At 39.8% G+C, this 25,545-nt stretch overlaps 1 long non-coding RNA gene across 1 annotated transcript; it reads right to left on the reverse strand.

Moving 5' to 3' along the window:
- Nucleotides 1-347: 347 nt before the first annotated feature.
- On the reverse strand, nt 348-23,965 carry LOC136999926 (uncharacterized). Its single transcript, XR_010890220.1, has 3 exons — nt 19,204-23,965; nt 2,799-2,865; nt 348-798 (listed from the first exon to the last, which is right to left on the reverse strand). It is a non-coding gene; the product is annotated as an uncharacterized lncRNA (long non-coding RNA).
- Between the last annotated feature and the right edge of the window lie 1,580 nt (nt 23,966-25,545).

Here is a 25,545-nt window from a genome sequence, read left to right on the forward strand (position 1 = left end):
ATCCTGTAAGATAAGGCAAGTGCCACATATTAACTACGTCCCATCCTTCGGAAGACTGAACAGTTTAAGCCGTTTACCTTCGAACGTTTGTTTGTCGTAAAAAAAAGGAATGCGTCTACAAAGTAGCAAAAAAAAAAAAAGAATAAAATTAAGATGTAATCATTACTATGCTAGAAAGTATTGTAGATTATGTGGCATCAAAGACGCTTTTTCAATATTACTTTATCAAGCAATCTGAGTCTTTTGCTCATGATAAAAATATATGGAAATGTACAAAATAAAGGAAAAATTAATATTTGTATCTTTTAAAATTTTTCTATTCATCAATTTTTAATTCTGGAAAAATATGTCTCTTAAAATTGAATCTGAAATATCAATTTAGCCACAATGAAATAGACGCATGTGCTTGAAATAATATAACGCAAGATTCCGAATTGACAAAGTAGAGATTATTTCAACGTTACGATTATTTGAATACTTTCTCAGTTTTTGCATATACATTTATTTTGGACATTTGAAAATTTCGTAAATTTTGGAATAGTATATATTCGAATAGAACTTCTTTAATCCGCAGACGAGAACTGTTACTTACAGCACGGTAAAATCCATACAGCTCGTAACTCCGTTTCACCGCTTCATCCGCTGATTTACAGGCACTACGTCTTATCTTCTTATTTGTCGATTTACTACTTCGTCGACACAAATTGCAGGCGTACGTCCGGAATAGCGCCATGTTCCGTGAAAACGGAACGTCGGTCGTCATTTATGTGATTTCCTGATCCGAGTGCTACCGTGCAACTGTCGAAAAAACAAAAAAAAAAAAAAAAAAAAACTGAATGGAAAATATATACCATGGCGGTGCGTTTGAAAATATTGCACCCTTTGTTATATTTTTCCAAACGTACACAATATTTCTATTATGATGCAAAAACCACTTGTTTATTTGAACTCACAAATATATGTTTCACAAATAGATGACAAGTGGCTAATTTAATACGAGAAGCAACATATATAAGTCAAACCCTGCATGATATAACATTCTATTGATACAAAGATATCGATTTTGCCATCAAATTAAAACAATATCATATCAATTATTCCACTTTTGTGAGCTAAAATTTATTTTCAGCGTTATGTCGACGCATTCAACTCGCAGCGAATGATTTATATGTAAAGGGTTTTTGTGTTTGAATCGTGGGTGGGGATGGTCAATTGGTGAACGTAGGAGGTAGAAAAATAATGTAACGCACAAATGTACCGATAACTCTCTTTGCGGACGAACGAAGCGAAAGAGGGCGAGATAAACTGGCGAGGCGCGAACGAAGTACGATTATCATTTGTCATGCTAGTAAACGGTACGATGGATGAACCCGTTATATGTTTTAAATGCCGACAGCAAAGATTATGAAAGCCCGCCGCGATAATATATTTCACGCAACAGTAGAAGGACAGCGCCATTTAATGACAATCAGAAAAAAATAAGCCGCGAATCGATATTGTGTGCTACTTTTCGTGTATAAATACTCTGAAAAGACGTAAAATATTTTTTTTAGAAAATAATACAAAACTATTATGGAGAAAGAAGAATTAAAATTTACATTAAAATATACTTTTTATTTTTAGATCGGCTTTATTGTTCCTGAATGCGTCAACGCAATAGGATTCCGGAAAAATACTATTTTATTCTTATAGATCGAATCGTCATTTATGTTGCAAATATGAGAGGACGATTAAAAAAAAAAAGAGAAGCAATATTAGGGAACAAGTGTAGCGATAGCGAGCGGGTGAAAGTATCGGACAGGATTTCCTGACTTTTCGAGTCTTTTATCGAATATCGGATGGAGACATTTAATTTGTGGACAGATCCTCGTACATATCGACCCGCTAACTCGGCTTATAAATTAGCTACAAGACCACGCAGCGAGATAAAGCAACGATCTTTCCCACCACGGCTTCGCCCTTTCTCCGAAGTGGTAAATGTTCACGAAATTAAGATATTTGTGACCGAGGGCACTAGGCTAAATCGTTTTCATTCATATAAGAAACGGTTCCCGCGAGATCTGACAACGATTTATGTTGTACATTCCAAGTAGGCTCTAAAGGTCATCACCGGACTCGCATGCGAAAGGAAAATCTATCGGATACCGCAATTGAAATTTTTACTAGATTGACGCTTCTTATTATTATTACCAATGTAATAAATATGCTACAAGAATAATGATATTAATTTTCATGAAATAATTGTCATAATAATTATTTTTGTCAATATTATCATTTTGTTGTTTTAAAAATATATTTATTGATATGATAATTATTAAAGCCAAATATGACACATTAGTCACTAAAAACAAGTGCTAATCGATAACTTTCTCGCTCAATTGATTTGTCTTCCGACGTCTGACGTCGTTTTAAGCGAGCTGAATTACTTTGTATTCTAAGCTCTGCGAAGTCATGCGGCACAATTGACACGGTCGTCATTCCGTAGAATATCGGATATACGCACGAAGCATTACGTAAGCGGACGGACCGCGAGAAAACGCGCTCTCCTACCTTCCGACATCTGATAATCGAGCATAACTGTCCTGTCTCTTTCTCTCATTATCGTTCATTATGTCACCATGCGACTGTGCGTATCGCCGTCAACGTAATCGTCGTGATTACCTTCGCACGCTTTACCGATTGTCATCGAAGGCCCATCGCGATCGCGACGATCATTTCCGAGGACGGTGGAAATTTCATCTGTGCGAAGGTACGTGCACGTACATAAGTGGTCTTTAATAAAATAATGACGTGAATACCTTTCATTATCCGCATTATCTGCGAGTTTGCGTCCCCATGCGCTGTTTGTAAGTGCGCTTGAAGCCTCTGAAAAAAAGAAAAATTTTTCAGAGTAGAATTATTTGTATTCCATGGAGAGAGTGTAGCACTTTTTATCTTTTCGCAAAATAATATTTTACAGATGTAGAGAGGATTTTATTATTTATTATTTGCAGAGAGAAACAAAGTAGGACTTGAAAGGGCGAAAAATGCATATTAAAATAAACTTTTTAAAAAATAATTCTCTAAATTGTTATATCGATTACAAGACGTAATTGTCTTCCGTTCGAAATGCGAAATTCAACATGTCCGGAAAGTTATTTAAGTCCAGATTATTTTAAATAATTATGTTAACATAACGTATACTATAAAGCAATGTGGTTCCGCGTGGCGAGAGGTATTTCGAGCGTTACATTTATCATCGAGACTTCTCTAGAATTAATCCCTATTAAGATTATTCACGATGACTAATGTTTCATCGGAAATCAAGCATCGCGAGGAGTACTTTCTTCCCCACGGCCGTGAAACGAGGAGCGTACGCGCGATGTTTAATAAAAATAACGATAATATGAGCATTTCGTGTCGTGGTAATGAGACCCAAGGATCGACTATCTGCTGCAGTCCATGTCCCTGATAACCGGGCTGCATCAATCATCCCCCTTCCCACCGCTGCCTCACCCCCCCTTCCCCTCGCGGCCCTCGCTCAGTAATAAAGACGAAACTTTACGGGATCCCTGTAGCGAGCCGTCCTGCAAGCCCAAGAGACTCGCCTTCGTCCTAGTCCGAGAAAGAAGTCTGAACGACTCGAGTCTGCCGAGTGACGGATTATCCTCGTCCGATTTTTACGGATGCAAATTTGAACACGGCCTACGCAAACCAGTAGCACGTTCGTGCAGACGAAACTCTGAGTTATTGGCGACGTTCGCTGCAATGTCTTTTCCCGGTCGCGCCACGTGATGGATTTTATTATTGCGACAGACGATAAAGCCTCTCTACCGGAAATATAACATCGCAATGCTCAATGCATAATCTTATCTAATAAGAATACATTAAATGTAATACAATTTTAATGGAAAATTGTTGTAAACAAGACTTTGCAAAAACTGCAATTTATTTTTAAAAAAATTGCGTCCAACTATTATTATATTTTACTGTCATTCGTAAAAACAAAACATTACAATTTAAAATTTAGATATGCAATAACACGTAAATCTCATTTTCTAAAAATACAGTTTAATTATTTGATCTCATTTGTAATTTTCATAGAAAGACGATATAAATTCAACTTCCGAGTCGTGTAATTATCATTCTTTTGTATTATCACGCTATACATTTTATTAATAAAGAGAATTTTTTTGCCTAGCGTCGTAAAAGATAATATACCTGTTACAATCATTTACATGTCGACGCGGTTGTCTTAATTCGCGCAATCGATTTCGCGTAGCAGCGCTGCATCGAATGCACGAATAATATACAATGATTACGAATAATGACCGGCGACCACAATGCTGCGGTCGCTGGCAATCATAATCGCGGATAAAAACTGCCGCTAACAGGTATTTACGTGCGCACAAGCCCCGGCCGGAATCAAAAAGCTGCGGATGGCTACGCTTGCTCGCCTCGCAATAATTGACTCGGCAATGCGTATAAACCGCAGCATGGCGGCCGGACGGATAATTAAGTAACAATTAAGCCTCAGGTGGGCGAACGTAGCCAAGTGCGCGGCTGAGCAGAGGGCACCGTGGTGCGCTACACTTCTGCCATATGGACGGTTAGGCATCGCGAACGCCCGCGTTCGTGTTTTGGCGATGGCCCCGTGCGCAATTAACGGGCAATTTCACCGATGTCAGTTCGCTTCGACATCATTTTAATTAATTATCTGTTCCTTTTTCAAACTAGAAGAGACGGCAGATGAAATTAGCTGTACTCGTTAAAGCGACAAATTGATAAACTAAAAGTTTTAGAATTGAACGAGAATAGCATTTCAAAGAGATTATTATATCTTATCTTGAATTACTTTTAGACAATTGATTGAATTGTTGAGAGAAAGGGAGAATATTATTGCAGCTCTCGAGAAAATACTTTACGTGGTTTGTGCCGTTAAGTCATCGCTACTTAGGGACGCTACACAAATGCACAGCCGAAAATCGGCAATTCATTCCGGATTCTTGACTCTGTGCCACCGCTCCTTCCTGTTTCACTTTGCCTCTCGTGTTCCGGCTGCGCGAGCTGTCGCTCCGCTTCCCCTTGTTCCCTTCTTATTTTTTCTTTTTCTCGATTGTTATTGTTACTATTCGTTACTCGCGTGAGCGTTCGGCCGCGAAAATACGGCACCACACGCCGTAACCGCAACTTCCTTTATTCAACTTCTCTCTCTCTCTCTCTCTCTCTCTCTTTATCGTCGGTCTAATGCCATTCATTGGCGCTTCACCGGTACATAATCGCTGATAAAAAATGAATTATTGGACGAAATAGTATCATTATATTTTTTTGGCTAATATAACGTTTTAGACTTTTCTCTTTACGAAATTAAGGAATAAATTGCTGTAATAAAAAAAAGTAGCAAATAATTGTATATTACACTTTATTCGTGTCTTAAAATCGGAATTATTATTCTCCAATGTAACCATTCAAATGTCAAATATCAAAATAATATATCGTCCTCGGCGCTGAATTACGCGGAACGCTCGACGCATAGATTGCCGAGCTCGGTAAATCGTGTAACGCGAATGAAATTTTGCAGATTTGCTTTCGGGAGGAATTTTCCGATAATTCAATATAATAGCGGCGCGCGCACGAGCGCATGGTAATTGGTGTTAACGAACACGCTCTGTCATTCACGACGGCGAAAATGACTGCGGCCGAGTGGAGCGTTTCCGGCTCACCGGTGCACTTCCGCGATAGAACAATGGGAGCGCTTAACGCACCGGCGAAAGTCGTTAGCTTGTATTATATTCGGCGTCGTGCGCTATGCGCGACGCGGCGACGACATGCGTTAATCTAATTTTCTGGACATCGATTAACGTGCCCCGGCGAAAATGGCCCGGTTTTATGACACTGCTAAATGCGCAGTCAAATGCACTTTCTTTCGCGATAAAGTCAGAAATTATTAGCGTTCGAATCGGCCAGCCGCGGAATTATTGCGATTTGTTCTGAATGTACAACCTGTAACGTTTTAGTTAATAATTTCACGATCGCATAGAAGCAATTATACAAAGATAAATTCTTTAGATATATTTCTATCTAAAAGATTAAAATATTTTTATCTTCATCAATGTGCAATGCATGATTGAATATAGAAATAATGTTGCACTTTAATCAGAACCAAATAAAAAATATTATTTTATATTAGCGTCACTTTAATTTTATGCAGCACAAAACTGACTTGAATTGACATGCGCAGGCATGCGTACATTTGACAAGTTAATTTAATTTCCTAAGCGTTATTAATCGAGTGGACTGTGAATGTTAGGAAATTTCATCGGCACGTCCGACGAACACTTTAACCATCTGCTCCCCATGTTATTCCCGCTCCCTCCGACAACACAAGGTGTTATTCTCCGCGTCGAAATTCACATCATTCCGGAGTGCAACGTCGTTTATGCGCTCTTGGTCGCCGCGGGGGTGCATTCTTCGCGTCTCCTTTTTGTATCGTCAACTCGAAATGAAAGTGGATAGAGAACAAACGGCTACCGTGGAGATCATCAAAAAGTGGCTTTATCCGTGCGGGCGTATGAGTATCAATGGCCAAGCGCGTGATCTCGGAATCTGCAGCCCGACCGAAAACGCCGCGGGCGAATCGAGGCGGGGAAAAAAACAATGTCTCTGAAAATTGGACGAAATTAGTGAAAATTCTTATGGTTGTATAGGGCCTGTCCGAGCTAAGATCCAATTACAGCCGGTTCCATTCACGTATACCTTTTCAGGGGCCTCCCCTCTGGGCATAAAGTCCCGAAATCTCTTTTTAATGGTTACCGTGTCGTTTCTCGATTCCGTGTTCCTTTCTCGAAATTCACGTCACATCCGGCATGATTGCGAGTGAAATCGGACAAACTTGTGTTTCATTCATATCGAAATTAATTGCCCGTTACTTTCATGCATTACGTACACACCGACAATTTATGACATACGACAATCGTGTGAATTTAACGATGGAATAGGTAAGAACTGTTATATTTAAAAATGATAAATTACAATACAGTTATTTTGTCTTGACTATTTTTTCCTTCGATAGTTTCTGTTATAAATGCGATTAAATCTGTGCTGTTATTTAGAAGCATTTATAAAAATATCAACTTACGAAAAAGTATTCTGATTAAGAAATGGAAAATGTAGTTTCTTGTCAACGCCATACTACTTGGCTTTCGTAGCTTTCGTATTAATTTTATTAATATTGCGGAAACATGAGAAAATAAGCAACGGCATTCGGGAAGCTGGAATTATTTTGCGGTCTGACAATATGTATTTCGAAACGAATGCATCGGATGGAAAAGCTTCAGTGGCGAAGCGATACATTTAAAAATCGATTTGCGGCTTGGAGAGCCTGTGATTTTGGTCGATAAATTAACGGCCCCCTGTCAGGCTCGGCTGGTGATTACCGCGGATTTCCGTGCGAGCTGTACTTTACCAATTTTCTCGATTACCGGCATGAAAAGCCCCTTAAGTGACCGCCTATCAGGCTAACCTCCGAGGGTTCCGGGTCGGCGCAGGAGGCAATGAATTATCCTGCCTCGCCGGGCAGTGAGCCTCGAACGATTTTCCTCGCCTTTCTCGAAGAGATCCCGGAAACAACAGTAATTATAGTGACGAAATACCCGCAAACCGCCTTAAAAGAAATCCGCCGGCTATCAATCGCTTATAACAGGTGCTACACACCTGCCACAAATATCCAGAGCGCTAAATACATGTTTCGACACTTTTTTTTCGAAGTATATATAATTTTACAGAGATTTTCCTCATTCCTTTAATTCATTTCTAGCAGACTGTCACGCCCCAAGAAATTCTTTCCTGTCCTTAAGTCCTTAAATCTTTAGAACCTTAAGAGATTGAATTTTTTTCAGACCAATAAGAGAATTCAGATTGATAATAAGTCAGCTTTTGAGGAGAAATTATCAAAATACTCAAATATTCTTTCTAAGACAAAATTAAATTATAAATATCATATAATTTAATTTAAAAATATTTAAAAAAAATGTAATAAAATTGAAACACATTATTACAATAATATTAGAATTATTAGAACTTTTTCAAGTTTTGTGTCGTATTAATATTTGTTTTAACAAGATTTTGTCAAAGTTTGTAACAAATCGCATAAAATCCGATTAATCGTGGACAATTACAAGTAACAAATCCGTGCCGGGCGGGCGTTAATGAGTGCCGCCGGAAGTGTTGCCGCGTGTACAGAGGGAGACGGGGCGGCCTCCTCCCCCGCCGCAGCTTCCGGTTTGCTTGGGGGCTCGCAGCAAAGGGGACAGAATGCACCGGTGGCGTACCGCGATAAAATCGTCTAATTGTTTCGCTAAGCGTATGTGAATGTCCAACACGCGTACGTCCACCGCACGCAGAGTGCCATTGCGTGCGTCACGTTCGTAGCGGTTGGTCTTCCAATGGAAAACCAGCGCCGATTTAAACCGGTTGGTTGTAACATTACGCAAGCCGATGTTTAAATATGTATATTCAGAACGCTTCGCTATCGTGAATAGATGTTTTAAGGTTTAATGGAATTTTAATAGAAAATATATCAATTTATTTGTATTAGATTAAAAAAAAAACTTGGATTAATAAAGCTTAAAAAAAAAAGATATTGTTGGACGCAGCGGTGATAATGACGATGATAATTGTATTAAATAAAGATTATAATAATAAGGATAATAACATTCGTTTGCTTGGCACGCAGTAAATGCTATTTGTAAGAATATTACATTTGAAAGTAATATGTGAGAGATAATCACAATTCTATTACTTTATGCAGTTATACTTTTTCCTTATTAACTTTGTTTTTTATGCTTGTAAAAAAAGTTTACAATTCATGATAATTTCTTTTACCACGAGTAATCAGATAACAAGTTCGTTATTGAAGATATTCAATAAGAGATGTTATGCGCGTTAATGCATCTCGCGATATAAGAAAGAGATCCTCTACAAGACTACGCCATTGTACCGAATTAGCTTGCTCCTTGGAGCGTGGAGTGTATAATAATTACCGCAACTAAGTAACGCAACTCGAGATAAGCTTCTCTCGAAGAACCCTGTAGCAACAGTGTAATGGCACTATCGTGCTGAATGTACGTATGCTTAATGAAGATAATTTGTTGAAATCATTTTATCCCACATTATGTATAGAGTTATACCGAGAAGAGACGAAATTATACAGCATTCCTCTCGTATTATGTCGCGCAAATAATCGTATGATCTGAAACGTTGATAACAGAAACTATATAATAATTACGACAAAAACTATAAATTGCGCTCCGCAACAACGTAAAATAATATTTAGATATTATACACCGGAAAGATTTATATCAATTAGTATAATTTTATAAGAGATATTAATTTCCAACTAATCGCGATGCAAACATTTTTGCTCGGCACTTTAACTATTTGCGTGATTCTTATATTCGTTTATATTAATTAATTTTTTCTTACAAACAATATTTGTGAGAAATAAATTTTGTTTCAAAAGAATGTGAAAAAAATCTGATCTAATCAGAAGACTAAAAGCTTCTAATAATTTGACTAAAGTTAATATATCACAGTCTGTAAAAAATATTGATAAGATATCTAAGCACAACCTTTTTTCATCTGATGACATAATACAAATATTAATCTTATCTATCCAAATAAATAAAATTCGAAATAACTTGAAAACTTGATTCTATATTGTTGATTTTGTTGCGCAAGTTTGATTGAAGAATAAATAAATCAAAGGTATGGTGTTATGGCGATTCGTAAGGAGAGATGGCGACGAACATAATTAAAAGTTGTATCTCCTTCATGGTAGCGATAAGCCGCGGTCATTAGTTCCGTGTTTAGATAACTGGTGACTGGAATGGTCATGGGTCCGTGGGATTTTCATGGTCGCTAAGAGGACAGAGTGTACACGCTTATTCCACCTGGCATCATCGAAAGCGCCTCTAAATACCCGCTTTTCGGAGACAAATTATATACCACGACACTAACAGCTGCGCACACTAGTAAATATCATACTCTGCTTTTCTATACGTCGACAGTGTAAATTTAAATAACAGGGTGCGACAAAGAATACGAAATTGTCTGTTCGTAATAAATAGTTAGCAAGCAAGCCTTCCTATTTCTCTACTTGAATTTCACTGAAATTTAATTGAACTTTTCGTTCAGAATTCCGCCAGCTCGGCGCGGACAGGCAGGAACAGTTCCTTTAAGACTGTCTATCTATGTATAGTACGGACAGATCGACTCACGAATTACACCAATCGAGACCGTAACGTCCCCCTTTGCTCTTGGACTGCGATGCAGCTCCTTTGTTCTATCGGGACCGTTTTGTACGGGAACTCGGATCGAGCCCGCGCGTTCCCATGCGAGATATAGAGGCGGCGTGATCATTATAAAAATTAAACGACGTTCATGCGATTGATTATTGAAATTACATATCATTCGGGCGCGCTCGCCGTTTTCTGCGGCGGAACGCTTCTTTCCGTCGACGATGGAGTGGCGACGGGGAGGGTGAAAAGAGGGACGGGGTGGAAAGCAACATATACAGGAGGAGACGCGAGTGCCTCGATGGTGTAGATCGCGTGTGCGTATGCGCGCACATCGATGTGCGAAGGCGGATCGAGTTTTATTTGTGTGCACCGTCGAGTCGTGAACCTTAATAAGTCGTTTTCGAGAGATAATCCGTGGCGGGTGTGTCATTTCATTTCTTGTAATTTTGTGCTCGACGCGCCGCGGAATGCCACGTATATTCTGCTCCATGCGCGTGCATGTGTGCAGTCGTACGTGTGTATTCGCGCGAGAGGATGTTTCTTCTTCATAGACGACGAGCGATAGCAGTGTAACTGTATCGAGGTTGATTTGCGGTGCTCATTGTTTTACAGGTAAAATAAAGAAATATATATTTCTACTTTAATGAGATAAAAATAATGTCAAATTTTTGCATACAAAAGAAAATGAGATAAGGATTTTAGACTAATTGTAAGTAGTTTTTGTTCAAGAAATAAATAAAAATTTTTTTATCAAAATTTTTCTATGCAACAATTTAACATTATTATTATTTATATATAATTTTATATCTAAAAGTGATTTGTATAACGCGAATTTATACCACTGAAATATATAAGTTTGTTTAGAAATATTTAAATCTATGAATTATATTGCAAAATCTAGATAATTGATATTTTATATCTTTATCTATTTTAGTGCTTTTTATCGGAAACTTTAAATTGTTAAATTAATATTTTAATTTAATAATTTTCTAATTTATAACATTGTAGGCGACGTTTTCAAATTTTATACGCAAAGTTGTTGTTTTCTAGACCGCTTCTATTCATTTCGTCCTTGTTGCCTTTGTAGCTCTTTCTCCTTTTGCCTCAGGGCACCAGATTACACTCATTCAGTGATTTCGGCCAGTCCTTTCAACAGTAACCTTTCTTTTTTTCTTCGACTCTTCATTGAGAAGAGGTTCGTGTCGTAGTCTGTATCTCCGTCTGCTTTTAACTCGGTCGAAGCGTCTCTATCGCATCCGGGAAGTCTTTCATTCAGTCGTTCTGCGGTCCCAAATGTCAGAGACGGAGCGCCGGCGGCTGATGTAGATCAGAGAAAGACAGGAGGAGCAGCTAGAAAGAAATGGGTCGGATGTTGCAGCCGAAAATTAGCCCCATGTAGTACCTGTTTTCGGTGCCCGGCCGTGTCCTTTGCGTGGGACGACGGGCGACCCTAATCTGGCGCCAAGCGGTTTTGTCTAGGATCGAGTCTTTATTTGGAGATCACACTCGCGTGACGTAATGAAAATAACGAATGGACGCGAGGCGATGTGTGAGGATCGATAATCCGACGGGTTTGCGTTAGTGAGAAAAGTGGACAGTCGCGTTAAATCGGTGATTTTATCGTAGTTCTGGTTAATTTTTTTTTTTTTTTTTTAGCATTTGCACGCACGAACGTTTCATGCACGGCGAACTGTGCGGCGGATATAATAATTAGCACTTATTTCTTTCGCTGCTCATAAGCATACGTATTAGACGTCACGCTCTTCGATCGTATATTCATCGATGAATATTCAGTTTATATTTAGAGCGAGAGCTGTCGGAGAAGTCTCGATGCAACGTACGGCGAACGATGAATTTCTGATAAAAACCCGTTTCGCGCGAGACACTTAGTTTTATATTTCTCGCAATCCTTGTGTTCTCGCTCATTCACTATCTCCCGCTCTCTCTCTCTTTCTCGCTCTCTTTCCCTTTCTCTCTCTCTCTCTTCCAAGCGGTTCGAGAAACATATACCTGACGTCAAGTAGGTACGAATTAGGGCCGAGTTAACAAATTGGTCCTCCGAGCTGATACATAAACGCGAGGTCCCCGCGCCCACGCTCTTTCGAGATAAAAGCGAGCAAGGTGCGATCTTCGGCCATTTCCTATTCTGTCGAGCTCTTAAGATAAGAAAAATGGACGATAACGCTCGATTTAAGGTCTAATAAAAACATGAAATGCATTTTAGCGAAACTAGATTAAAACGATGTCGGCGAAACCAGTCTTCACGTGTTGATGATTAATAAAGTATCCACTGGGAGTATAGACATATTTATCTCACATATTTATTATTCACATTATCTAATTGTAAAATATATATTGAAACTTGTGCATAAGATGAAGCAGTAAAAACGGAAAGAGAGATCGGACTACAAATATTTGACAATATTAATAGAAATCTTGTATGTGATCTGTCTGATTATAGCGTACAAAAGTGATGCTTCATTTTTATAATAACAGATAAATATTAATAATAATAAATGGTAAAAGTGTTTTAGCACTCAGTAAATCATGCAGAAAGCATCGCGACAATTTCGAGAAATTTTGCATTTTTAAGCAAAAAGCTCCGTTTTGAACTGCCCATCTATCAAACTCCGTTTTTGGCGTGTTCATCACACGCGAGGCATACTCAAACAATGTTATTACACGACATTACGGGAATGTCCGGCGTCATTATTCCACGAAAAACACTTAATGCGTATGCTTCAGCGATAACGTGTCGATCACATACCGAATTACAATGAGTCAGCCGAATTAACCCGCGGTGAGGCTGACGCGGGCGAGATTCGCCGAGAGGGAAGATCACGAAGGAGGGGGCGGAGGGGGATACAGGGTGTTCACGAAGAAAAGGAGTAAACCAGCCTGCTCGCTCGGCGGGGCAAGGAAGTCGGGGGAGCGACTCAAATTAAATGCCGCTGAAACAAAAAATGATCGGGTAATGACAGCGCCGGGGCTCAACAGTGGCTGCGGGTATCTCTGGGTACGTGGACGGCGAAGGGCAGGGAGGGAACCGTGTGATTATCCATCGACCAATAGCCGTGCTCAGAGCGGCCATCATGGTCCAGAGGAGACGTGCAATCACGCGGTTCTTCAGCATCTCTCCGCCGTGGAGACGCTATGGTTTGGTCTCTTGCACGAGCACGTAGTTACACCAACGGTCGGAGCTTCGCGCTCGTAGAAATCGGTCCACGGCGAGTGGAATCAATATATGTAGGAATCGGATTCCTCGGGGCGGTAGCTGATGAACCGGTGTTAATCGCAAATGACTCCTTAGCGGGAATAATAAATCCGCGCTGCGATGTGTCTGAATCGCCAATCGCGTAGCGCGACTTGAACATCCGCGCAACACTGCATTAAACCAAACTCATTGGGTGCTTCCGATTAGCGATCGAAGAAGTAACAAACGTTTCGATAAAAAAAAGAACTTATTAAAAAAAATATCACAATCAAAATACATGTGACCGTTGTATTCGTCGCTGATTCAACGTGACACGAAATGTCACGGCAGCGTGTCGCGTTCGAGATCGGAGCGCGGCGGCGGAAACGGCGGCATTTTGGCAAGGTGTAACGTGGTTGCGCAAAAGTAAAACTAGATAATGGCCGCTTTCACGTGCTGTAGCTTCGCATAGTGGCGTGCCGAACGTACGTAATATAACAAGTCCGCCTTATCTGAGAGTCATCGCCGGTAAGCAGCGAGCTTCATAACGCTAATTACCAGCTTCGGGGTTCTCAACCTCGGAACAACGTTGATTGAGCGTTTCCAGGCGGTTAAGAGGTTTCCAGCCTCGCAGGAGGATCACACGTGTGATGTATGCATTACAAAACTACATCATCAGCGTCTTTATAATTACACAAAGAAACACTGCGAGCACATGATTATATTAAACGTAATTGCAAATGTATGTGGCTAGAGTCCTAGAATGAAATTTCTAATAAGCAGTTTTGCTATGGGTAATTGCTAGGTTTTCTTGTTCTTTTACACTTTTAAAGCCGAGTTAAAATATTATGCGATTTTATTATCTATTTTATTCATTAATAAAAAAAATATTATAATCTGAAATTGTTTGCTCAAAATTTTTTTGCTCGTATAATTTGACTAGATATGAGAAAATTTGCGAAAACTACAATACTTTGAAAATGACAGAAAGATATTGTCGCTGTAAATATTTGAACGTGTCAGCATTTGAGTGCACTTACATATTTTTTAAAAGTCAGCGGTAAAAACAACTTTGTAGAAATTTCACTGAAAGTATTCGAGATATCTTAATTGCATCAGCGATTCAATTTAGCAACAGTCTTCCTTGAATTCTACACAATCGATCGGATCAGTACGCGTGCAGTCCTTTAATTTGAGAAATGAAGCACCTTGATGCGGACTGACAATGAGAGCCGCAACTTATGAGAGGTGCATTTTTACTTTAACGATAACACTTAAGACTGTGTGTAATTGCATCCTGTCTTTAAGGTCCGTCCACACGTAGTGGCTCCCGCATCTCAGAGGATCTCACGCACTCTCGCGCTCCACCTGACGCGCTATTAAGTGCGACTCGCGGCAGGAACGCACGATGACTTTTTCGGCGTCGCGAGCTAACAATGTTTGAAGCTAACAACGTGAACACAAGTAAACAAAGAGACGTTAGAGTTAAACAAATTTTTTTATCTTGCATAATATAATGTAAAATTTTATTAATTATAATTTTGCGTAGACAGATTTATTGCAATCTTAAAACGTATAAAGTATTTTTACACAAAATCTGTCTACAGATTATTTGACAATTGCAAAATTGAAACTCGAGTTATTGTTGCTTTTAATATAGATCCGTTCCTGTATTTATGGCACTATATTCGCGTATGTATGTGTGCGTGTGTTGTGTTGAGCGCGAGTGGATATGCGTGTGTACACGTTCCCCTATCTTCGGCTCATCGCTGCAGATTTCACTCGGCGCTCGTGTGAAACGCGGATAATGACGAGTACCGTCGACGGTAGGATAGCCGGCGCTTAATAACTCGTTAATTATCGTTTTAGGAAATCCGCGCGCACATAGTGGCGGCGTCCAATTACTTTACGTAACTCCCGCGCGTTCATTTCTCCGGCGGTCGCGGTAATTGGTTTAATTGCGTTTCGCAAAGGAGGAAGGACTCAACACGGGAAGGTGGCGACTCTCTTGATGAGAGCGACACGAGGAGGATCTCTCTTTATCGTTCGCGCCATGAAACACCGCAATACCGCTAAGATTGCAAAATGCTCGCCACTCCACTTACAATTAGTCGTAGCGTGATACTCTGGCGATTTATAAGTGAAGATAAAAAATTTAATACAAATCGAAATCTGAGGGAATCTCTTTGTTTCGAAAATTTTTAAACTCCGACGTGCAACGTTGCAGTATCGAACTTCTTCAATTTGTTCGTCTATTTTTTACAATATCGTATGCCGAAAGGCTAGTTTCCTACAGTTTTATAATTTTTGTTAAACGCAATAGTTGAAATTATTTGGATATTGTTTTTAACTTAGGTTGAATTTATTCCAAGCGATTGGAACTTCGCGTTAATCGCTTTACCAGAAAATACTTTTATTTCTAATGGAAACGCGCACAGATCTTTGATTAGCACGATTAAACGAGTCGTGCACGTACATGAGGACACAGAAAATTCCTCCGACCAAGGACTCCCTTAATGATAACTCAGCGCGATACCATCTCGCAGGAAGTAGTGAGTGTGTTTCGCCGTCGACCAAAAGTAATAAAAAATGTTAAGCTGCGCAACAAAGTATCGCGTGATACGAAAAAAAGGAAGGAGGTCGACGAATCGCGATGAAAATGACCGTCTTAATTACTTTACAAGGTTTTTTAATTCTTTCGCTTGATATTCTGTCGCGAAGAGAGGACCTCCGAGAATTTGTCTCTTCTTTCTCCTTTTTAGTCCTAATTATTTTAAGCCTCTTATGCCTCTTATCTGAAAGTTCTTATCTGATCTTCAAAGTTTTGTTAAAGCCATTATGTTCATTCTGAGATATTTCTTATCTCCTCGACCAGTATTTTTCTCATCAATTGTATTATATTATATTGTTATAATATTTTTATGTATTGTTGTATTCAAAGTTACCATTGTGTTGAATTTTCAGAATCAGTCGCATCCCATTTATTTAACGAATTTGTTATTAAAATTAAGATTGGGACATTGTGCAATATCGCGAATACAATTGCGACGCTGAAGAAAGACGAGGGAGCTTGAATTCAACTGTAATTACTTTACGTAGCGTGGAGCGTAAGTAACACGAATAATGGGATGGATTTTAAGAAGAATCGCGATAAAATCGGTGGAACTGATACAGTATAAATACCGCGTGAAAAGATAACAAAGAACACGCGAGAGAAGTGCTCCCAGTCTTTTTGTTGGCGCGTATAATTTAATTCGCTCATCTTTTATTCCGCGCTTCCGTTCATCTGGCATTATCCTGAATCGCGCTGCAACGGTAGCGCGAAATCGTAACAATCGCGCGATCGTCCGATTTCGGGTATTTATACACTGCCGTTATGTCGGCGATGCGATTTACGGGGCACGGGACTTTTGACAATCTCGTGCGACCTCGTTGTGCATGAAAACTCGTCAAGACGTATAACGGGCACGCATTAACATTAATTACCATAATACTTCCGTAATCCGCGTTAACGCCGGCTGAGGAAAAAGAAAAAAAAAGTGCGGCGCGCCAGAAAAACTGCAACAATGAAGACTAGCATCAAAACTGACGCGCAGATTCCGACCAATCATAATTATTCTCAGCAAAATCTGTGTAAGGGGAACATATTCCGCAATTATGGCAATTTTATGAAAATTCAGCTTAATAGAGCTCAAAAGTGTGAAAAATTAAAATATAAAGAAATGAGAGCAGAAAATAAAAATAGATCAATTTGATAACGGTTTTTAATCACAATCTGTAGCAATTAAATATCCAAAGTTCACTTGATGATGTCGTTAGTGAGAGAATTTTTGAAAAAGAGATATATTTCTTTGAGTGGCGAAAACGTATAAAGGCAACGAAGAATATGCACATAGCGATACGCTGTCGGATCGCGCTTTACAGAAATATTTGTCACAGCGAAATTTTGTTCGGTCGATCGTCCTCATTGTGAGCCCCTGGCCTTCGGGTAAAGCACTTCTCGCGCGTCGCCCGTCAAAAATTTCGAGCTTCCACGGTCCCGTGCCGTCGATTAACGCCACCCGGCGATAAATCACGGGCCGCGGTGCGGCGCGGCCTGTTTCTTGCCCTCCGATATTTTCGGCACACCGGTGGGTGTGCCGACGACGCCGACATTATGTCGGTTTTAACGGCGTATAACGCTCTTAACAAGAAGATCGCGTGTTACGCTCGTGTCCCAGGGTCGCCGGCGATCAAGGCGACCGACGCGCTGTGTGCGTGCGTAAACGTATATGGGGTGTCCCCAATATAGGAAAGACAAATATTTTTCCAGGGTTCTAAAGTTGATCTTGTTGCATCGACGCAGATCTGATTTCCCGACGATCCGATTATCATCGAGCGTCTCTGTTTAATTTGCATTATACAATCTACGAAGGTCAGATTCTTTTTTCCCGCGCATTTACTTGGATCAATAAAAAGTTACACAAGGTGTATCGTGTGTACAAAGCTCGGAAAAAATTTCGCATAAATGATTTATACTGTTTAATGTTAATGTGTCGCGTTATAATGGTAAGTTAACGAGTGAAAACATACGCCTGTGATTAAAATTTACGCGTGTGTGCGAATCATTAGCTCACGACGAAGAAAAATAGTCCTTTCTAATCGCGTATGAAAAGAGAGCACTTTAATCATCATATTAATTTATCTTTTTTAAGAAGAGGCAAACGAAGAGAGAGAGAGAGAGAGATAAAGCGGTGCAACGGCGCAACCGGAAACGCGATGACGTTTCGCTCCTCGACGGACAATGGCGCGCCGGAGGAAGTAATTCGCCGGAGGACTTAGTCCGCGGCGCTGTTTAGACTTGGGGTGTTTGCCAGCGTGGTGGGAGCATTGTCTTGACAACTTAGCGGTTATTTTACACACTGTTAGCTCGGTAAGCTAGCCACGAGTTTACCGCTGTTTCTATGCTAATGAGTCCGAGGGCAGGCTAGCGACGGCGAAGACGGAGCCAGAAGACACGCGGGAAGCTCCGTTTCCCGGGGAAGAAGGGGAACCGGGTCTCTTCGTCGCAGTCTCGAACGGCTCGGCGTAATAACTGAAACTTGGTCCTGTTTGCGCGGAGCAACTCCCGACAAAACGAGCTCTTGGCAAGTGCATGCGCCTCGTACGTTTGGCGTTTGTCGGAACTTCGCAGTACACTTAGCACCTCTCTCGCCCTTCGTCTTTCGAATGAAGAGCCCCCCCCCCCCTCGCGCTTGATCTTGCTTTTCAAACTTTATCTTTTATGGTAATGAGCGCGCTGATGAGTTAATCCGCGGGCGAAGTCGTGACAGGTCGGAATTTGTATCAACATAGATGTGTTTAACAAGCATTCCTCATTCCACTTATCTATGTAGGTGTCATCAGTATAGTCAGCGTGGTACAACGACACTGCCATCACGACAGTCGTGTACAATGTAAGGATTTAAGCAGAATTCGTATATATCAATTCCTTCTGCGCGGAATCTCGATTAATTGCCATTCATCGAGTCGACGAAATCAATGTGTATTTTCACTTTCAATTATTTTATACGAAAAAAATTTTGTTCTCAACGCCGCGTGCGCTGATCCGACTTGAAAATTATATCTTTACCCCCCCCACGCGGCCCGTCGAGGATTAAGACGCACGCATATACAATATATTCGTTGACGTTAAGGACGACGCAGGCAATTTCGAATGACTAAAACTAATCCAGAAGCACGCAGGCTGCTTACCTGTTGTAACTAGTAGCAAAACGAGCGCTTGGGAAATGCGCGCACGTAACTGGTTTACACATATCTAGCTCGCCGCTCGTGCATACCGATATATGTGCCGCATAGACGCGTGCAGTGATACGCCTATAAAGTAATCTAATACCTACGAGAGCGAGACAAGCAATGCTCGGGTAACTAAAGCCAGCACCGAGACTTGGAGCTGCTTACGTGAGGTAACTCCTAGTAAGACAAGCCCTTGGGAAATACTCACCGGGTTACACCAAAGCTCGCACTTTGTCCCTGGATGTGTGGGATTAAGCTATCGCGTCGGTGATCCGTCGGCGCGTATTGCTGCGTTCGGAAGTGCGATTGCGTGCGCACGGATAATGACCTGCATCGCTATTTCCAGCAAAACCTCTTGATTTTTTTTTTTTTTTTTTTTTTTCAGATAAGATATATCTCTCAGGATGCAAATTAGGGCGTAAAAGGGTGGATGCACCAGTGAACGACCGCGTAACATCTAGACACTTGAATTTTTACTGCTGAATCAAAATGTCTTTTTTTTTTTTCACGCGTCATTAATATTCCGGAATTAATTCGTCGATAGTGAAACGCTTCGGAATATTCGGCACCGGTTTCTCGTTTGTATTCGGCATTTTATTTCATTCTCGCTTTTTTTATCTAACTCGGACGCGGCAACGATCGGCCTTCGCTTTGTTACACTCTAATTTCAGAATCGGATCGGATTTTACGATCGATCTCGACCGTAGCGATCTCTCGAATGCAGATTCGTATGCCGATTCCTTGGCATTGACTCGCACGACCTCGAGCATTACAGTAATGGTCGTAACTGCCTTAAAAAGCGGTCTCGGGCGCCATCGAGTAGTATAACATGCAAATTGTCGGTTGTTCGATCCAGGAGGGAAACCCGGGATTCCTCGATTGGCTATTCGAGCATACCACGCCGTTCCGTATATTTTGCCTGGGCGCGGTACGATAGGGGGAAGTAGAAGGAGTTACTCGGGCGATCCGTGAAACCATAGGAAATTGTACGATCGTGCACCGGGAAATGATCGTCGGATTCGAGGGATCTGCGCGTTCGAATAGATCAAGGTTTTCAAACGTCAGAAGCAACATGTTCGCTTCGCCGGCTATCACCACGTCAAGAAGTTACATACCTTAGTCTCTTCGTTTCTCCCAGTTGAACCGAGCTATTAAAGGTCAGTGGCGAATTACTGCATAAGCGCGCAAGATGCTCGCTTCGGGCTTCGAGAGACTGCGGAGAATTTAAAACGCGCAAACTCGCAACGCTTATTGGTTATTAAGAAATAATAATATTTGACGATAAATTGTTTTCGAATAATATTGACAGTTGCCTTTTACAATCGTCTGATGAAACATCAAACAAGTAGTTGTCTTTGTACTTTAAACAATTTTATAACTGTTAGATTCATTATTAAGAAATACTTTAATGTCACATTTATTGAAATTTTCATAGGAAACTCCGGTGAAGCGGGGTGTTTCGAGTAGTGAGATGTAAAATCGCTAAGCTAACAAAAGTGCGCTCGCAAATACGACGAAGTTTCCGCGCCGGTATCAGCCGGATGTGCGTGTTCCACGTCCTGCAGGATCAATGGATTTGCGGGTGAAGAACAAAGAGCCGCGAATGAGACAGAATAGAGCGCAGGCGGATGCGAGACGGAGAAAAAGAGAGCGGGGCCGAAAAACGGGAGTAGATCCGCCATGGTGATAACCGGACTGCGGTGTGTGGTCGGGGACCCATGAAAAATAACGAAAATTTAGTCGGAGGCCGGGCGCAAAGCGATTAAGTCCATTATACAGTTTTATCAGCATGAGAAAGATCTAATAGCGGCACCTCCGTCCCCACCATCGCGCACTCCCCTTGGCTCGGCCTTTCGCCGGACTAATTCTCACCCCTCGAGAGAGAGAGCACCCCTCCTCGTGCGTGTACGTGCACAGTGTACCCCACCGATGTGTCATACATGCCCGCTTGTACTCGCATGTCTTTCTATGTCGAACGTTTCGTAATGCACGACGAAAAAGAGAGAGTGTGTGGATGTGTGAACACACAGAATGCATTGGCGTACGGGTCCGAAATTTAGAATCTAGTATTTTTTCACCAATCAATTGTAAGTGACATTTTGTCTCGTTATTACGAGTTTCTTTTTAATTCGCGAAATTTATCTCATTTTTATGGACACTGCACACATATACTTTCTCGCTCAAAATAATGTCACGAATGCATTGATCAGAATTATTATTTGTAGCTGCATTTTATGAAGAGTATTGCTTGTTAGCTACTGTTGATGAAATATTATATGTTGTCAAAATTATTTAAGAACGTTTTGAAAGTAAAATTAACAATATTTAAATGTACAATCTTTGTACTGAAATATAATTGTTGAATTGGACCTTTATGATTCAAATTAAATCAATATTTTTTAATAGAATTTATGGTTGAAAAACACTCATTTAATCTACGCTTATGTCAGGTTTAATAATCAACACGAAAGAATACGTTGGTGTATGTAACGGACGGGACACACGGTATATCTAACGAGGCCTGCAACCCTCAGCGATCGAAACACCTGCAGGAAATCACAACCCTCGAATGCAAATATTATCTTAATTGCTATAGAAAACTGCCGCCATTACGTGGAAACGCTTTTTTCTACCACCTACATGCCACGTACGTTCTAACAAGTACACCGCGTTGTGATTGAAGCAAGGGCGAGGAACACCATCTTGATCCTTGAAAAAACTGAACACTGGTATTTTATGGTCAATTTTGACATAAAGCTAACATGTGAATTAATCAATAATGAATTGTAACATAAACAACTTGATCACATAAATTGTACAAATGGGAAGCATTTGACTTAATAGTTAGTTAAGAAAACGCGCATGTTAAATTTTATCATCCCATTCATTGTCTGCAAGAAAGCACTTAAGTAATTTATCCATTTACTTCAAATATTACAATTATTTTAGATGCAGTATATAAAAGTAGTAAAAAAATTTTATATTAATTTTTATCTCCATACACGTAAACATTTTATTTACTCGTACGATAGAATTCTTTAAAGCATGATAAAGTTTCTGTCTGCGAAATTGAAGACGTAATGTCGCAAAGTGGCCTTTAGCTAGGTTTCAAGGCACTTGCTCGCTATCAATGCAAATTGCCCGTAATGGAGGCTCTTAGACGAAATCCGATCTCTTTGGGAATGGATAATTCACAAATGTCACCTCGCGGTAACTGTTGCAAATCACACTGCAATGAATCGAAGAAGATATTATATAATCCTTAGCCATCAGCGAGTCGAGACCGCATACATTGGAAAAAAGAAAAAAGAAAAATCCAAATAAAACACTTCGCAAATATAACTTAATTAGCAAGATATTTTTAAATCCATTTATCGCAGAAAAAATGTATTGAAGCCTTCTAATTTCTAATTCTTACTATTTTTATTTTTAAAACAATTTTCAAAATTTTATTTTTATCAGTAATCAATACTGATTGAATTGAACTGCAATTGAATATAATCATGATGCGCTAATACTGTTTCATAACTTTCACGTATTTGGATGTAGAACGTTAAATCTGTTTCGTCAACCGCAACGGTGAATTGTCGATTTAGAAATGCGTTTTGAGCAACGTCCGCTTTGGAAGTTCTTCCTATCCAACCTTTTTATACGGGGCTTAATTAATTTCTCATGCACGCCGCTTTATAGAAACTCAAATGTCTTGCGCTATCCCGTGCATAATGAATTGATGCAAAAGATATTAACAAATCGACCAGCTATGCACCTCTTAATTGGCCGTTGACTTTCCATCCGATAGTTCGTTATTCGTTGAATTGGTAATTACTGGATCTTATATAATCACGAAGTTATGAAGTAGCACTTATTTTAATTGCTTTACTTAGTTAGTTAGTTGTATATGCATTAACCTACGTTAATATACAACTAACTAACGTTACAAATTAATTGTAATTAAATTGTAATTGCGTTGCAAATTAATAATATTCAAAACTGCTCGTTATTTTTGTATCATTTAATTCTTTAATTTCAGCAATTATTATTATTTTACGCTATTATTGATAGCTAATAGCTATTAGCTCAAATTATTTTAATAACAAAAATTCTTACAACTGTATATAAATAATTCAAGCGTACAAAAGAGTAAAAACATTTTATTTATATATATATATATAATATTACACATCATGTTTTTAAATTAGAAAACAAGTGTTGGAGTTCTCATTTATCTAATTGTATACAATTAAATGCTAAATTAAACCGTTCACATACGTTAGAGTTCGCGAATCAAGCATTACTTAATGTTAATTAAGTAAAGCGATTACTTTGTTATCCCAAGAGAGTTTCAGTTGTGCAATTCTTATTTCCGGTGGACGATGTTAAAACTTCTCGATAAATCGTCGGCCGAAGTGTACGGTTTCTCTCTTTCGTGCGCCAAATTTCCGCCGTCCGTGAGAACGTATTACGATCTTAATGAGCACTTAGCATAACAAACGCAAGATCAGATCGGGTTGCTAAGCGGAGCCGCACACGCACCGACAATGAACAAGAATGCGCGCGAGCGCGTCGGGCGATTTTGCCGCAAGGAAACTAGACGATCACCCCAAGCCTCGTAAATGCAACGATCCCACATGTATGAACCTCTTGCATATGGCATAGCTAATGCATAATGATCTCTCCGGTAGTTCGTATGCGTGTAAAATTCTCGTACAAGAGATACAAGACGTATATGTGTATGAATATAAATAAGTATAAGAATCTTGAGTCTTACGCAAGGCTGTTCCATACGCGCGAAACAAGAGCCTCGCGTCGTCAAAGAACACACTAGGTTTCATTCATGCATTTAGTAGATTTGTTTCTAAAATGTAGATCCTTATCATGAATCATAAAAAAATTGCAAAAATTGATTAAATAATTTTTAACATTTTTATGTACGCTTATTTGTAGCTGAGCGTGTTTGATGCAAGCGTCTCTAGATAAACTTTTTCACAAGTAGACACGTAGATGTAGAAAATAAATTTCTGACATCGCGTAGATACGCACGCATCTTCATGGTTGCTGAAGAAGTATCCGAAACGGGGCAATGAGAAAGAACGGAAAGCAATCGTTCGCGGGGTGAAGCGGGCTTTGGGGTTTCGCCGCGATGCGCATGCGAGCACCTCCCGACTTATGGAAGTTTAGCCGTTAACTTAACCGGCGTTTACCTTAATCTAAGATCAGCTACGGCCCGAGCCGAGCACCGCGTGGTATAATGTATGGCCGTATGAATATGCATTGGACACGGTATGAGGTCTACCGCGTGCGTGTGCCGAGCGTATGCACTCGCGAGCGCGCCTCGTTGACGTGTTTGCCCACGCTCACTTTGCCGGTACACCCGACCGACGATACGCTTTCGCAGTACACGCCATTTGTCTGTGTGCACGCGCGATTTAATGGTGTTGCCGCTAGTGCGCGCAGTTATGTGTGAGAAGCTCGATACACGTTACGTTGTATTTACTATAATTTTGGCCCGCAACGCAATAATTCCGGAGAATAAGCAGGGAGAAGTACATATAAATTTTGTAAAGAGAAAAATAGCAATGTAAAAAAAATATAGCAATGTCATTAATATCATTAATAGCATTCAATACTTATGCATTTATTGATATTTGAGATTTTGTTCTACAAAAGTTTATTGAATTCTGTATTGATAGAATTTTGATGAACTTTTTTATAATATTTATATAATTGTTTTCTATTATTTTTTGCATAAAATCTTCAATGCAGCTTGGATGATGAAATTAAAAATGGTACTAATTTGGCGCAGACGCTACATGTTGATAGTTGCAATTGTAGGTATTTTTTTAGTTGTGAGATTATCAATTTTTTATAATTATACATGTTTAAATATTATTTCGATTAATATCTAGTTAAAATTGGAAAAAAAACATTCTTAAGAATTTTAATTAATTGACAAATTGATCACTACTTTAATAAATGACTATTGCTATCTAATATATAAAGTTTTCTATTTTCTTTGCTTTCTTTTGTAAAACTTACTTTTTCTCACCTAACGGAACAAAAGCAGGTTGCGTTACATTCGTGGGTGCGTGTGGGAGTAATTTGTGAGCCGCAAGTATGTTTCGTAATCGAGGATACGACGCAGACGTTGGTGCAAGTGGAAGGTGGATTCTTATCTGAGCGAATTTTACGAGCGTTTTAAGGGATCGTTAATTTCAGGACTTTTATCGTATTCGAGTCTCTATCGTTTCGAGTGTCCGCTTGCAACGGCAGCTGCTAAAAATGGATTTTAAAGAAAGTTAA

Source organism: Linepithema humile, chromosome 5 (assembly GCF_040581485.1).
Source record: "Linepithema humile isolate Giens D197 chromosome 5, Lhum_UNIL_v1.0, whole genome shotgun sequence".
Classification (NCBI taxonomy): domain Eukaryota; kingdom Metazoa; phylum Arthropoda; class Insecta; order Hymenoptera; family Formicidae; genus Linepithema; species Linepithema humile.